Source organism: Elephas maximus, chromosome 2, assembly GCF_024166365.1.
Source record: "Elephas maximus indicus isolate mEleMax1 chromosome 2, mEleMax1 primary haplotype, whole genome shotgun sequence".
Taxonomy (NCBI): domain Eukaryota; kingdom Metazoa; phylum Chordata; class Mammalia; order Proboscidea; family Elephantidae; genus Elephas; species Elephas maximus.
Window position 1 is genome coordinate 5567920 of NC_064820.1, and position 16658 is coordinate 5584577.

The following is a 16658-nucleotide window of genomic DNA, read 5'->3' on the forward strand; positions in this document are numbered from 1 at the left end:
AAACATCACGTGACTTGATTCAGAGCTTATTTGGATCCCATATTTAAGTATACTTACTGAGAAAGATAAATTTCAAACTATAAAACAGATTAGAAATAACACAGATCTCCTTACCCTGCCAGCCCAGTATTATTATGTGTTATTATCAGAAATTATAGTATTCAATGACCTTATAAGTTTCTAGCTCTTCTAAGAACAAAGCCTCCAGAACAAAACAAAAATAAACTGAGGGAAAGAGAGAGAGTGAGAGTAACAGTATCATAGATTGAATTGTGTCCCCCCAAAATATGTATATTGATTCGACTAGTCCAGTATTGTGTGAGTATCCACCATTTTGTCATCTGATGTGATTTTCCTATGTGTTGTAAATCTTGTCTCTATCTTGATGAGATGGGGTTAGTGGCAGTTATGTTGATGAGGCAGGACTCAATCTACAAGATTGGATTGTGTCTTGAGCCAGTCTCTTTTGAGATATAAAAGATAGGAGCAAGCAGAGAGACATGGGGACCTCATACCACCAAGAAAGCAGCTTTGGGAGCAGAGCCGTCCTTTGGACCTGAGGTTCCTACATGAAGAAGCTCCTAGACCAAGGGAAGATTGATGACAAGGACCTTCCTCCAGAGCCTACAGAGACAGAAAGCCTTCCCTTAGAGCTGGTGCTCTGAATTTGGACTTGGCCTCCCAGACTGGGAGAGAATAGCTTTCTCTTTGTTGAAGATATCCTCTTGTGGTATTTCTGTTATAGCAGCACTAGATGACTAAGACAGACAGTTTGTCAGTGCTTTCCAAAGTCTTTAAAATGAAGTGATTCCTTCCTGGGTCCAAACAGTCTTCTTTTCAGCTGATGTCACCAAAGAATTCTGTGCCCAGCAATGGCTCCAGTGTGAGTGAAAGGCAAAGGGGCCCTAGTTTCCAGAGACAGCTGCCTGTCCTTCCTAACGAGACATCTGAATCCAGGGCTACCTCCAACAAGTCTTCATGACACATTTTTAGACTTCTGCCTCAGTCTGAAGTCATTCCTAATGGCCCCACTTTTACTATAATCCATCCAATGGCTAGGCACCTGTGACATCTGGTCGAGAACTAAGGAAGAGCTGTACCCACTTCTGATACCCTGAAACTCACCACAGTAGACTTCGTTTTGCACTAGTGCCCCTCCCACACCATTCTTAAATCTGCGGTTCATGAAACCCTTTGCTGCCAAGTCAATTCCAACTCATGGCGACCCCATGTAACACAGAGTAGAACTGAGCTCCATAAGGTTTTCTTAGCTGTGATCTTTGCAGATTGCCGAGGCTTTCTTCCATGGTGTTAGTGGATAAGTTCAAACTGCCAACCTTTTGGTTAGCTGAGTGCTAACCATTAGTGCCACCCAGGCGATGCATTGTTCTTCCGTGCAGCAGCTCTGCTGGCCTGTGTTCTCACCACATGACTCTGCGTGTCAAGGTATACTTTGTCTATGAACACAATTTCTCCACCACCCTGTTTGCATGCCAGTTTTGGAGACATTTTACCATCACTAAAGGACTAACGGAGCATGTTATCTTGTACATAACAGAGTAGCTCCATTTGTTGCTAGACATCCCACAGACAGCTGGGTTGGCCTGAGTAGCGAGCCACGGTGGTATATGCAAACAGGATGTGTTTCTCCCACAGTGCATCTACTTCTGCATCGGTTATTCTTTCCCCATGACTTCCCTGAACGTCCCAGCACCAGCATTTCTCCAGCGTTTGAATAGTACCTGGAAGAACCACCGGTGACTTGCGATCTTCCAGAATACCTTCCAGTGGGCCAGGAACACAAAGCATAAAACAACTGAATGAGAATAATTCAAATAGACAAGATGAGGCTTTCCTCCTAACACATATCCCTTACGTGTATCGCGAACTGGAAGACCAAAGTATAGAAGTCATCAACTTCATCACCTTCCCAAGCGAACCACCCCAGTCTGTGTGCTACTGCTGTGGCGTTTACCCCTCATGGTAAGTACCCCACCAAGGCCTCTCTTCTACCATATCCCAGAGCTTGCCTTAGTAGTCCAAATGGGGAAACCCAAGTGTATTATCAAAAATATACCAGTAGCCTGGCAATAACAACAAAGATGGACAATAGCGAGTGTTACTGGGGATTTGGAGAAATCAGGACACTCATATATTGCTGGCCAGAATGTAGAATGGTGTAACCAATTTGGAAAACACTCTGGTGGTTCCTCAAAAATAGAGTTAGCATGTGACCCAATAATTCCACTAATAGCCAAAAAGTAGAAACGAACTGTGTTCATCAGTAGTGAATGGATAAACGAAATATAGTGTACCCATACAATGGAGCAGTATTGAACTATAAAAAGGAATGAAGTACTAGTACATGCTACAGCATGGATGAACCTTGAAAACATTTTGCTCGATGAAAAATGTCTAATGTAATGTCACGTAAAGCCAAAAAAGGGAAGAAACTTGCTTTTGGCTAAATGGAAAATTTAGGACTGAAGTGTCCTTAGCTAGTAAAAGTCACATAAAGACCGCACTTTAATAAAGAAAGTTGTTTGGTGTGAAACAGCCAAAGTACTTTGCTGTGGCTGAGTCTGTCATCCCGGAGGGTGGTGTTGACACAGGCAGCCATCCACGTGGGGGCCTGGCGAGACCCCTGATGTGTGTTCACACCGGGGACGCTGCAGTTACCAAAGGGGGGGAAGCTCACTATGTGTCGGGACCGAGCAGTCTCCAAGATAGGTCCGAGAGGAAGGCGAGACGCAGAGGGGTGTGCTTACTGTGCTGCCTTTGTGTAACGAGGAGGAAACGCACACACACACACGAACAGCTGTGTTTCCCGTCCGGGAGGATACTGAGAAGCTGGTAACATCGATTGCCCTGTGTGGAGAAGGACTGGGTGGCTCGGCCAAGGGTGGGAGAGAGATTTTGAATAGTGGGCCATGGGAACGTTTGGCAGATTGAATAACTGAGGCATACAAAAGAGGGTGTGTGGGTGTGAGCCCAGGGCCTGGTTTCTCATGGGTAGCTGTGCTCTCAAGGTCTTGTATACATGTGCACACATTCACATCAGTAGACAAATTCATGCTCAGTGCTTAGGAATGTACACGGTGGCCTGTCCACCCACCTAGGCTAGAGGTACCGTTGGCAAATGGTGAGCCTACCGTGCAGCACCGAGTGCTTGTGTTGTGTGCTTTCCACTGTGATAGCTGCCTTCTGGGTGGCCCCGTGATCCCAATTTCTGGTGTTCCCGCACCATGTGTTTCTCTCCTTATGCCCAGGCTGGGCCTACTGACTTGCTTCTAATGCAGAGAGTACGGCAAAAGTGGTGAATTCACCTCCAGTACAAGGTCATCAAAGACTGACTCTGGCTTGCTGATCCTCTCATGCTCTGTCGGGGCCCCCAAGACCACCCCCTGGCTCAGTGGTCTGCTGGGAGCACTCAAGGCCTTGGCACGTAGTTCAACTCCTGGCTGTGACTGATTACAGTGGAAGGATGCAATGCAAAGTCATTGTCATGGATTGAATTGTGTCCCCCCAAAATATCTGTCAACTTGGCTAGCTCATGATTCCAGTATTGTATGATTGTCTACCATTTGGTCATCTGATGTGATTTCCCTATGTGTTGTAAATCGCATATCACCATACTACTATGGTGTAATGAGATGGATTAATGGCAGTTACACTGATGAGATCTACAAGATTAGTTCCTGAAGCGAATCTCTTGTGAGATATAAAAGAGAAAAGTGAACAGAGAGACTTGGGAAACTTACCACCAAGAAAGCAGTGCCAGGAGCAGAGTGTGACCTTTGGACCTGAGGTTCCTGTGCAGAGAAGCTCCTAGGCCAAGGGAACATTGATGAGAAGGACCTTCCTGCAGAGCCAAAAGAAAGCCTACCCCTGGAGCTGACACCCTGAATTTGGACTTGTAGCGTCCTGGACTGTGAGAAAATGAATTTCTGTTTGTTAAAGCCATCCACTTGTGGTATTTCTGTCATAGCAGCACAAGATGACGGAGACAGTCAGCAAAGGGAAAAGGCATGTGTGGTGAGTCCAGAGGAAACCAGGCACAAGCTTCCAGAATGCTCTCCCGGTGGAGCCACACAGGATGTGCTTAATTCCTCCAGTAACAAATTGAAGCAACACATTTGACATGTTGTCTACCAGGGAAGCTCATGACAGACTCAGTGCCCAGGGTTTTTATGGGTGGGGGGCTGGTCACAGGCACCCTCTGCCCCATATGTACCAGAATTCCAGACACCCAGAGGGAAAGCAGTGTTCAGCATAAACCACATGATTTGTGCGAACAGTTCAAGCACAGTGAGCCACTATACATTTGGGGAATGGTGGGATCATTCTGTGGTCCAAGCTCCCAGGCACCAGCAAGCCTTCTAAGGACAGTGTCTCAGGCCAGCTGTTAGCGCTCTCCTGCACACCTGCCTTCTTGGCTTTCTCACTTGGCTGAAGCAAGGTGCTCTGTTGGAGAAGCAAGGAGCTGAGGCCCCTCAGACCCTGTCAACAACCGTGGACACTTCTCCACTTGAGCCTTGAGGTGGGTCCAACCAAGCCCTGCCAGGACTCTGCCTACAGACACTAGATGATCTTGTTCTTCCAAGCCACTCGATTCTGGGGCCATTTGTTATGCAGCTGCGGGTAACTGATACGGTCACTTCTTGTGTTACTCAGCATAGTCATGGGCAAGTTCCTGAACGTCTGCTCGTCTGTGAAACAGGATAGAGTAGCCGCCCCACAGGGTACAATAGGGATTGAATTGGGGAAGCTGTGCGGCACCCTGAGAAGAGCCCCTACAGTGAGTATTTGAGGCAGAAGTTGGTTTCTTTAGGCTGCTAACAGAATACATCTGGAATAAAGCCTTTTGATAGGGCAGTGGGAGATGAGGTGGGTGACATGTACACAGCCTGAAGTGTTGGTTTTGCTCACACCTTGCCTGCTGCGGTGGTCTTCAGCGCCAGCAGTGACTCATGCTGACACTTGGGGACTTGAAGCCCGTTGGACAAATTGCATGCCACAGGGTCACATGCCTTCGCTCTCGTTTCTTTTCAGTCGGGAAGGGGACATCTCGTGATGGCTTCCCTTAAGCCTTTGGTGGCAGAGCGGCCCAGGAGCCATTTGCAGCAGGAACTGCGAAAGTTACACCACACCAATTAATTTCTCACACGGATTCCTGCTGCCTACTCGCCATGGGCTGCCAGAAGAACAAATCAATCAGGAAGAAATACAGCCAGAATGCTCCTTAGAGCAAAGACGGTGTCATGGATTGAATTGTCTCCCCCCAAAATCTGTGTCAACTTGGTTAGGCCACGATTCCCAGTATTGTGCAATTGTCCTCCAGTTAGTGATTGATTTTCCTGTGTGTCATAAACCCTAATCTCTGCCTGTGGTTAATGAGGCAAGATTGGGTTATGTTAAAGAGGATTAGGGTAGGATGCAACACCCTTACTGAGCCCTGATCCAATGAAAATGGAGTTTCCCTGGGGCGTCACCTGCATCACCTTTTATCTTACAAGAAATAAGCGGAAAGAGAAGTGATCAGAGTTGGGGACCCCATACCACCAAGAAAGCAGTGCCTGGAGCACAGTACATCTTGTGAACCCGAGGTCCCTGTGCTGAGAAGCTCCTCGACCAGGGGAAGATTGATGACAAGGACCTTCCTCCAGAGCCGACAGATAAAGCCTTCCCCTGGAGCTGACGCTCTAAATATGGACTTGTAGCCTATTAGACCGTGAGAGAATGTATTTCTCTTTGTTAAAGCCATCCACTTGCGGTATTTCTGTTACAGCAGCACCTAGGTAACTAAGACAGATGGCAAGACTTCAGCTTGCTTGCTTTGGACATGTCATCAGAAAAGACCAGTTGTTAGAAAAGGACATGATGTTTGGTAAGGTAGAGGTCAGCGAAAACCAGGGAAACCCTCAATGAGATGGATTGACACAATAGTCACAAAAACGAACTCAATCTTACTAATAATGGTCAGGAAGATGGCGCAGGACCGGGCACGCTTTCCTTCTCTTACACATAAGGTCGCCGTGGCTCTGAGCTGACTCTGCAGCAGCAAACGCCATCCTCCCACCCACAAAGCCGAACTTCAACGTTGAAGGCTGTTTTAAACTGTTGCTGTGAGGTGCCGTCCAGTCAGTTCCGACCCATAGCGACCTGTGCACAGCAGAACAAAACACTGTCCTGTCTGCGCCATCCTCACAATCGTTGTTATGCTTGATCTCATTGTTGCAGCCACTGTGTCAGTCCACCTCATTGAGGGTCTTCCTCTTTCCACTGACCCTGTACTCTGCCAAGCATGATGTCCTTCTCCAGGGACTGATCCCTCCTGACAACGTGTCCAAAGTATGTAAGACGTGGTCTCGCCATCCTTGCCTCTAAGGAGCATTCTGGCCGCACTTCTTCCAAGACAGATTTCTCTGTTCTTCTGGCAGTCCATGGTATATTCAATATCCTTCACCAGCATCAAAATTCAAAGGCATCAATTCTTCTTCGGTCCTCCTTATTCATTGTCCAGCTTTCACATGCATCTGATGCGATTGAAAATATCATGGCCTGTGTCAGGGGCACCTTAGTCTTCAAGGTGTTACCAGAATAAGATTCTTGCCTCTCACTGGTCAAAAATGAGCCAGTAAGGCACTTAGTTTTCCACGTGAGCAAAGCTTTATTGAACAGGCCTGCAAGCAGAGACGAGGAGGGCCTAGAGCAACGCTTATCCTCATCTCATAGAACAAAAGACAGGCCTGAGTTTTTAAAAGTTCTTGGGCAGGAAAAGATTCATGTTTATTCATAGACACAGGTGGGGATATGTTAACTAAGGTGCGGGTGCAGCAGCTTTCCAAGATGGCTCCTGTCCTGGAGGCCTCTGGGATGCGTAGCAGGACTTATTATGGTATGTCATGCCTGCGCAGTCTCCTGCTCCATAGGTTCGATTCCCCGGCTGGGGCTGTAGCCCCTCACTGCCCCTGGTGGAAGGTCACGCAATGGTCACAGGTGGATGTTCTGTGCATGTTCCAGGGCCTGGTTTTCTCCAGCTGCTTCTGAAAGACAACTTTAAAGAAGTTTAAGGACTATTTTTACATACCCTGCCCCACTGTTCTGGGGAATGGCTTTGTTTCTGTGCCCTGGCCTATTTCTTGTTATTTTGTTTGCAGATATGGGGGCCCCTCTGTTCTCTGTCCCTGGTGGCATAGTGGTTAAGTGCTACGGCTGCTAACCAAAGGGTCGGCAGTTCGAATCCGCCAGGCGCTCCTTGGAAACTCTATGGGGCAGTTCTACTCCGTCCTATAGGGTCACTATGAGTCGGAATCTACTCGAGGGCACTGGGTTTTTCTGTTCTCTGTCTTACTAAGTCTCTGGTTCCACACTCATCCCCCTATTACCTCCCTGATGGTGTAGTCTATTTCTCTTGTTTCTCCTCTAACCACAGCAGTGTCTTCACTATTTCTCAGACAGGCACCCTCCGATCTCAGGGACTTTGCTCCCTGTCTTAAAAGTGACATCTTTGCTCTTCAACACTTTAAAGAGGTCCTTTGCATCAGATTGACCCGATGCAGTGCGTCTTTTGATTTCTTGATGGCTGCTTCCGTGGCCGTTAATTGTGGATCCAAGCAAAATGAAATTCTTGACAACTTCAAACTTTTCTCCGTTTACCATGATGTTCCTTATTGGTCCAGTTGTGAGGATTTTTGTTTTCTTTACGTTGAGGTGTAATCCATACTGAAGGCTGTGGTCTTCGATCTTCATCAGTAAGTGCTTCAAGTCCTCTTCACTTTCAGCAAGCAAGGTTGTGTCATCTGCATATTGCAGATTGTTAATGAGTCTTCCTCCAATCCTGATGCCCCGTTCTTCTTCACGTAGTCCAGTTTCTCAGATTATTTCATCAGCATGCAGACTGAATAGATACGGTGAAAGAATATACCCCTGACGTATACCTTTCCTGACTTTCAACCAATCAGTATCCCCTTGTTCTGTCCGAACAACTGCCTCTTAAACTGTGTAAAGATTCCTCAAGAGCACAATTAAGTGTTCTGGAATTCCCATCCTTTGCAATGTTATCCATAACTAGTTACGATCCACACAGTCAAATGCCTTTGCACAGTCAATAAAACACAGGCAAACATCCTTCTGGTATTCTCTGCTTTCAGCCAGGATCCATCTGACATCAGCAATGATATCCCTGGTTCCACGTCCTCTTCTGAACCTGGTCTGAATTTCTGGCAGTTCTCTGCCGATATACAGCTGTAGCCATTCTTGAATGATCTTCAGCGAACTTTTGCTTGTGTGTGATATTAATGATATTGTTCTGTAATTTCCACATTGGATTGGATCACTTTTCTTGGGAATAGGAATAAACATGGATCTCTTCCAGCCAGTTGGCCAGGAAGCTGTCTTCCATATTTCTTGGCATAGATGAGTGAGCACCTCCAGCACTGCATCTGTTTGTTGAAACATCTCAATTGATGTTCCATCAATTCCCGGAGCCTTGTTTTTCTCCAATGCCTTCAGAGCAGCTTGGACTTCTTCCTTCAGTACCATCGGTTCCTGATCATATGCCACCTCTTAAACTACTGAATGAAAAACTAATAAAAACTGGAAAACACTGACCCATGTCAAAGGTGTCCAAGCACATAGGAATTGATGTCAATTTGTGTTCTCATTAGATTATTCAGAAGATTTTTGTTGGTATCAGGAGACCTGCTGCATGTTTTTCAATAAAGATAAATATCTGTGGCTTGTTTTTCCAGGTTATTGGATATAGCAAATAGCATTTCCCAGTAACAGGGTTTCTAAATATTCCAGTCAATTTTAAAATAGCATTTCCCAATAATAGGATTTCTAAATATGTCAATTAATTTTAAGCTGCTTCAACAGCACACAGTGTAAAGGCCCAGAGAGCGTACTAGTCAGGCATAACTTGTGTTGACTTAGAGATAGCCAGTCAATAACTGATGATCTTACATTGTTAACATTGTGCCAGCTTGCGTATTAAAGTGTGTGTTAGAACTTGCTAGACTGTTCTTGCCAGTCTTTGAGACATAATTCCTAAGGAAGAAGAAACAAATATATAACAGCATGGGGTCTGTGACTGCCCTTCATCTCAGCAACTCATGACTGGGTAGAGAGAAGGTGAAGTGTGACAAGGAACCAGCCTGTCTTGGGAGGGAGGTGAGAGTATTGAGTAACTCTCAAAGTGGATGAACATGGTTGTTTTGGTGGGTTCCCAGGAGGCTTGCCTGCAGGCGGTTGGGGTCTGTCCCTGTGGCGGATGAAGGGGGTGAGCAGCAGCTGCTTGGGCTGAGGGAGCAGTGGGGTGCTGGCAGGCACCACAGAGGCCTCCGTACTTCCCACAGGAACCTCCAACTGGTATGGTTTGCAGAGTTGGGGCAAGGAAGCCAGACCTTCACACCCTCTTTTCCACCAGTCATTGATGCAGGAAGACCCTCAGCGAGCTGGATTGACGTGGCTACAACAATGGGCTCAAACATAGCAACGGTACTGAGGATGGTGCAGGACTCGCTGTCTCCTTGTGCTGTACATAGGGTCGCTATGAGTGGGAACCAACTGGATGGCACCTAAGAATAGTAACAACAGCCCTGGGGAAGAACCATGACCTTGGGCAGGGTGACTATCTGCAGCTGAGGGCAATTCCCAAGAGTGACTTGGCTGACAGCCCCGGGCTGCCCGCACCAGACCCATGGGGGTCCGGGTGGTACACTGCAGCACCCACGACACCATCTAAATGTGGCCATGATAGAAGAATGGTTAGGAAAAACAAAACCAGGGAGTATAACTTCCAAGTCAGTTCTGGGTTGAATTGCATCTCCCTAAAAATATGTGTTAGAACCTTAGCACACCTGTGGATGTTATATCAGAGTCTCTATCAGTGCAGGTTGTGTTCTAGACCTGATCACCTGTGAGTGATAAAAACAGCAGAATAAACAGACACACACACACACACCCCGAGAAGACAGATACCACGGGAGGATCACCAAGGAGTCAAGCAACGCCAGGGGCTACCAACAAGGAAGGAGTCAGAGCTGCTGAGACCCCGATTTGGACTTTTAGCCTCCAGACCTGTGAGAAAATCAATTTCTGTTCTGACAAGCCAGCCACTTGTGGTATTTCTGTTAACAGCAGCACTGGGAGACTAAGATAAACCACTAGAGAAAAAAAAAAAGTAAAATTCTATCACCTTACTAATAAAAGAGGGAAAGGAATTAAAAAAAGGATAGAGATAACAAGAAAATAAAGGGAAAACTCAAACTAGCTAAAAAAGTAGAAAGGAGACTGACAGGGTTGAATGCTAATGAACATTCAAACAGTCACATAGTTGAATGCTAGTTAGTTAAACGCTAAGGAATGTTCACTTAGTTGAATACCAGTTTGTTAGTTAAATGCTTACAAACATTCACGTAGTGGAATGCTAGTTAAATGCTAATGAGCATTCCCACATTCACATAGTTGAATCTTTGGGGGTTCAAAAAAACCTCTCTCCCCCGTCTTAGTTATCTGGTGCTGCTATAACAGAAATACCACAAATGGGTGCTTTATTCGCTCACAGTCCAGTAGGCTAGACATCGGAATTCAGGGCGCCAGCTCCAGGGAAGGCTTTCTCTCTGTGTCGGCTCTGGAGGAAGACCCTCGTGATGCTTCAGTCTTCCCTTGGTCTGGGAGCATCTCAGCACAGGAACCTCAGGTCCAAAGGATGTGCTCTGCTTGCAGCCCTGCTTTCATGGTGGTGTGAGATCCCCCTGTCTCTCTGCTCCCTTCTCTCTTTTATATGTCAAGAGATTTCCTCAAGACACAATATCTTGTAGGCTGAGTCCTGCCTCACTAACACAACTTCTATCCATCCTCTCTCATTAACATCATAGAGGCAGGATTTATAACTTACAGGAAAATCACACAATACCGGGGATCATGGCCCAACCCAGTTGATACATACATCTTTTGGGGGACATACTTCAATCCCTGACACCCTCCTTGACCTCAGTCCCCTTTCTTCTCACTGAAGAAAATCAGCTTTAATAATTTCCTGTTTATCCTTCCAGAGACGGTCTGTGCAGATACTGAAATGGGAGATACCGTTTCCCCCTTATATACCAATATTGACATCACCTCTTGCTCTGCTCCCAGCCTTCGTTTTTATTTGGTAGCAGAACTTGGGGATCATTTCTTATCGGTTCCTAAGGAGCTTCATTCTTCCCTAAGGCGGCAGAGGCTTCTGCTGAACCAGCCCCTTGTGAATAGATGCTTGGATTGCTTCCAGTCCTTTGCTGTTACAGAGAAGGTCCACGAAGAACAACGTTGTCCTTTCGTCTCAAATACTGGACAAATGCACAGGCTTGTCTGCGGGATAAATTCCTAGAAGCAGTACTGACCTTTCAAGGAGTGTGTGGATTTCAAATTACGATAGACCTTAGGTTTGGCAATATAAGTATCGTATAGAATCCAAGGCAAGAAGCAGTAAAGGGGAAAAACAGAGAGTTTACATATCTTGTATTTGTAAAACTAATAATCCACAAACACATGTAACGCCCTTAATCTTTAAACACCTGACAACAAAACATTAAAAAAGCAAAAAATACTGCCAATACAGGAAGAAATTGATGCATCTACATTACATTTAGAAATTGTAAAATAGCAGCAATCGGAAATTGACAAGGCAAGTAGAATATAGGGATTTGAGTATCAGTTAACATGCTTGAGTACATAAAAAGTAATGAACCAGAACACGTACTCAGTAGGGTTGCTCAATACCTCAAAATCTGTTTTGAAAAAAAAAAAAAAAACTGCCGTTGAGTCGATTCCGACTGATTTTATTTGAAAAGACTAATAAAATGGACAAATGTTCGGTAATGGCTCAAGGGAAAAAGAGAAAAGGACATTACGCTACTGGAGGAACTGATAAGCTTGCAAGAATTTGCTAAATCTACTTTCGGACCAATGGAGTTGTAGAGGAAATGGCAACGTCCAGGGAAATAGTTGCCAGCATTCTTTCAAGGTAAGAAGAGGCCTTGGTAGGAAGAGTAACTACAGAAAATAAGGAAAAGGCAACCAGAGAGCCTCCTCCTTCCACTGGCTCCCAAAAGAGGCTGTACCATCAAGCAGGTTTTCAGAAGCGGTTTGCCAAACTTTCAATAATCAACTATCTTCTGTGTTAAACTCATTTTATGGAAAACGTTGAAATGTTTTCCCAGTTACTTTGAGAAACCCCATGTTATATCCACAATATGTAAAAATAAGAAAAAGATATATACGCCTTGAGGTTGTTGCTGTTAGATGCCGTCGAGTGGGTTGTGACTCACAGCAACCCCATGTCCAACAGAACGAAACACTCCCCGGTCCTGCGCCGTCCTCACAGTCATTGTTATGCTTGAGCCCATTGTTGCAGCCACTCTGTCAACCCGTCTCCTTAAGGGTCTTGCTCTTTCTCGCTAACCCTCTACCAAGCATGATGTCCTTCTCCAGGGACTGATCCCTCCTGACAGCGTGTCCAAAATATATGAGATGTAGTCTTGCCATCCTTGCTTCTAAGGAGCATTCTGGTTGTACTTCTTCCAAGACATTCAATATTCTTCTCAAACACCACAATTCAAAGGCATCAATTTTTTATTCATCGTCCAGCTTTCACGTGCATAGGGGGTGATTGAAAACATCATGGCTTGGGTCAGGCGCACCTTAGTCTTCAAGATGACATCTTTGCTCTTCAACACTTTGAAGAGGTCCTTTGCAGCAGATTTGTCCAATATAATGCGTCTTTTGATTTCTCGACTGCTGCTTCCGTGGCTGTTGATTGTGGACCCAAGTAAAATGAAATCCTTGACAACTTCAATCTTTTCTCCGTTTATCATGATGTTTGTCATTGGTCCAGTTGTGAGGATTTTTGTTTCCTTTATGTTGAGGTGTAATCCATACTGAAGGCTGTGGTCTTTGATCTTCATCAGTAAGTGCTTCAAGTCCTCTTCACTTTCAGCAAGCAAGGCTGTGTCATCTGCATAACACAGGTTGTTAATGAGTCTTCCTCCAATCCTGATGCCCCGTTCTTCTTCATATATTCCAGCTTCTTGGAGTATTTGCTCAGGGTACGGATTGTATAAGTATGGTGAAACTATAGAGCTCTGACGCACACCTTTCCTGACTTAAACCACACAGTTATCCTCTTTTTTTGTTCAAACAACAGCCTCTTGATCTATGTACAGGTTCCTCACGAGAACAATTCAGTGTTCTGGAATCCCCATTCTTCGCAGTGTTATCCATAGTTTGTTACGATCCACACAGTTGGATGCCGTTGCATAGTCAATAAAACACAGGTAAACACCCTTCTGGTATTCTCTGCTTTCAGCCAGGATCCGTCTGACATCAGCAGTGATATCCCTGGTTCCATGTCCTCTTGTGAATCTGGCTTGAATTTCTGGCAGTTCCCTGTCGACATACTGCTGCACCCGCTTTTGATTGATTTCCAGCAAAATTTTAGTTGCATGTGATATTAATATCATTTGATAATTTTATATATAGTATATAAATAATATAATGAAATAATTATATAATATGTAACTGGACCAATAAGCAACATCATGATAAACAGAAAAGATTTGGGTTGTCAAGGATTCCATTTTACTTGGATCCACAATCAATGGCCATGAAAGCAGCAGTTAAGAAATCAAAAGATGCATTGCATTGGGCAAATCTGCTGCAAAAGACCTCTTTAAAGTGTTAAAGAGCAAAGATGTCATCTTAGATGACTAAGGTGTGCCTGCCCCAAGCCATGGTGTTTTCAATCTCCTCCTATGCATGGGAGAGCTGGACAATGAATAAGGAAGATTGAAAAAGAACTGAGGCCTTTGGATTATCGTGTTGGTGAAGAATATTGAATATAGCATGGTCTACCAGGAGAGGAGAAGGAAGAAATCTGTCTTTGAACTACAGCCAGAATGTTCCTTAGAAGCAAGGATGGCAAGACTACGTCTCACATACTTTGGACATGTTATCAGGAGGGATCAGTCCCTGGAGAAGAACATCATGGTTGGTAAAGTAGAGGGTCAGCAAAAAAGAGGAAAACCCTCCATGAGATGAATTTACTGAGTGATTGCAACAATGGGCTCAAGTGTAACAAGGATTGTGAGGATGGTTCAGGATCGGGCAGTACTTCGTTCTGTTGTACACAGGGTCACTGTGAGTTGGAACCGACTCAACAGCACCTAACAACAACAACATATATATAATATACTAATAGTTAAAGGAGCCCTGGTGGTACAGTGGTTGATCATTCAGCTGTTAACCAAAAGGTTGGCAGTTTGAATCCACCAGCCGCTCCTTGGAAACCCTATGGGCAGTTCTACTCTGTCCTATAGGGTTGCTATGAGTCGGAATTGACTCAACATTAATGGGTAATAGTGAAAAGTATATTTTATCGTATCAATGGACTTCAATTTTTTAGTTGTCAAATTGACAAAAATTTAAAGAGTAATAACATGCAGTGATGTTGATCATGTGGGAAAATGGGTACTTTGGTTTTTCTGGAAGGCTGGGCCATGAGTGGCTTCCCACATGCTTCTGATGTGACTCTAGGCATAAGGGTCCCCAGGGAATCCAAGCAGACGTCACGCGCCCAGGCCAATGCCTAAACAAGCTGTGAGCGGCCTTGTTTAATTCTGTTCTCACAGAAAGTCTGTGAGGTGCCTTGTTAAGGGGTTTTCATCTGACCCCGGAGTAAACCAGCCCCTGAAGGGTGAAAGTTCTGCATTTAGAGCAGCTAAGGGGAAGACCTGTTGTTGTTAGTTGCAGTCAAGTCAGCAACCCCATGCCCAGTGGTGCAAAATGTTACCTAGTCACCATCTTCACAATTGTTGGTGCGCTCCAGTCTCCTGTTACAGCCACTGTGTAGGGGGCTCGTCATCCAGCACTATATTGGACAATATTCTGTTGTGATCCAAAGGGTTTTTACTGGCTAATTTTCAGAAGTAGATCTCCAGGCCTTTCCTCCTAGCCTGTCTTAGTCTGGAAGCTCCACTGAAACGTGTCCATCATGGGTACCCAGCTGGTGTTTGAAATACTGGTGGCATAGCTTCCAGCATCACAGCAACATGCAGGCCACGCAAGTATGACAAACTGACAGATGCGGTGAATATATGTTCTTTGGGGTCTAATGGCATATAATTTAAAAAGCTTATTTATTCAATGTTGTGAATATAAACCTTACATTTGGAAGATGAAAATAAAAAGTGTTGTTTTCATAACAAAGTGCATAAAATAAAGTTGGTCACAATTTTCTTGGCCTGAGGGGCTGTCTGAAACCCTCCTTCCTGGGACATCTCCCTCCAACACCCACTTCACTCAACCCCCCCCCCGGGGGTGAGTGCATCCAACTCTCTGGGAGAGTGAGGGTGGGGAGATGTTTAAGTACAGCGGTCTGTAGAGCATAGGGTGGTCAATTCCAGAAGGCCGGGGCTGGGAGTGTGGAAAACATGGGGTGGCAAGGCCGGGGCAGCTCGGTCAGCTGTGACGCCCCGCCGCCTCGACCTTCGCAGGCTGACGCGCTTGCGGATGGTGGTTCTAAACCCCGGATCTTGGGAGGAGCAGCTTCTAATGGAAGGAGCTGCGGAAAGGACTGCACGCCTGCCAGCCGCTGGCTCTGCTCTGCGCCCCGTCCTTCCCGGGGTGTGCTGTCCCGGCTGTGCTCTGCACCCCCATCCTTTCCGGGGTGCATTCACCCCCATCTTCCTGCAGTGCGCTGTCCAGCTCCGCGGCCCCATCCTTCTGGGGGTGCGCTCGCCCGGCCCGGGTGCCGACAGCCTCTCTGCGGGGGACAGCAGGAGGCGGCACAGAGCTGCTCCACGTGGGCGCTCCACTCCGCCGGACCGGGGTGGGGGTGGGGGGTACGCAGGCCGGGGGCGGGGCTGGGAGACACGACGCGACCCGAGGTCCCCGCTGCCTCTCCGAAGGAGGGGAGCCGGGCTGGCTCCTATGATGGATGTGAATTCGGGGTGCTCCAGCTGCGCAGTGTGCCCAGGGCGCTCCTCTGGCACCTGGAGAGGCGGGTCCGTTCTGGGGCCAAGTGGGGAAGCCTGGGGGGCGGCAGAACTGGAGGGGACCCGCTCGGCCCGGAGAGGCGCGGACGTGGTCCTGGGCGCAGAGGCGGGACTTCCCGGTGGCCTGTGACCAGGTTGTCGCTGCCGCGCGGCGTGGACCGGAACAGACCCCTGGCACCTGATGCGCGAGAGCAACAGAGAAGGGAGGAGCGCGGGGTGCCGCCCCCCCCATGCACCGCCGGTCTCGGATCCTCCCCCACCCGGGTTCGGTCCTTGGGCAGAAGGAGGAGGGCAGAGAGAATCCTCAAGGGCTCGGTTCACAGCCGCGCGGACTCCTCGAGCTGGTTCCCAGCGCCAAGTGCCTTCGCCTTCACCTAACGGGTGTCGGGGGGCTGGGCTCCCGGGGTACAGTGTCTGCAGAGAAGCAGTCATCTACCTGAGTTCGGGAACCTCAGCGTTAGAGCGTGGGCTGTGAGCGGGAGGCGCCAGGGGGTAACTGGTTCACAGGGCAGGGAAGACCAGCAGACAGCCAGCAGGCCACTGCCCCTCTCCGCCTGGGGCTTCTCCTTGTCCACAGTCAGGGGTCCCGGGGTGGATCCACAGAGCTGCAAGCCAGCA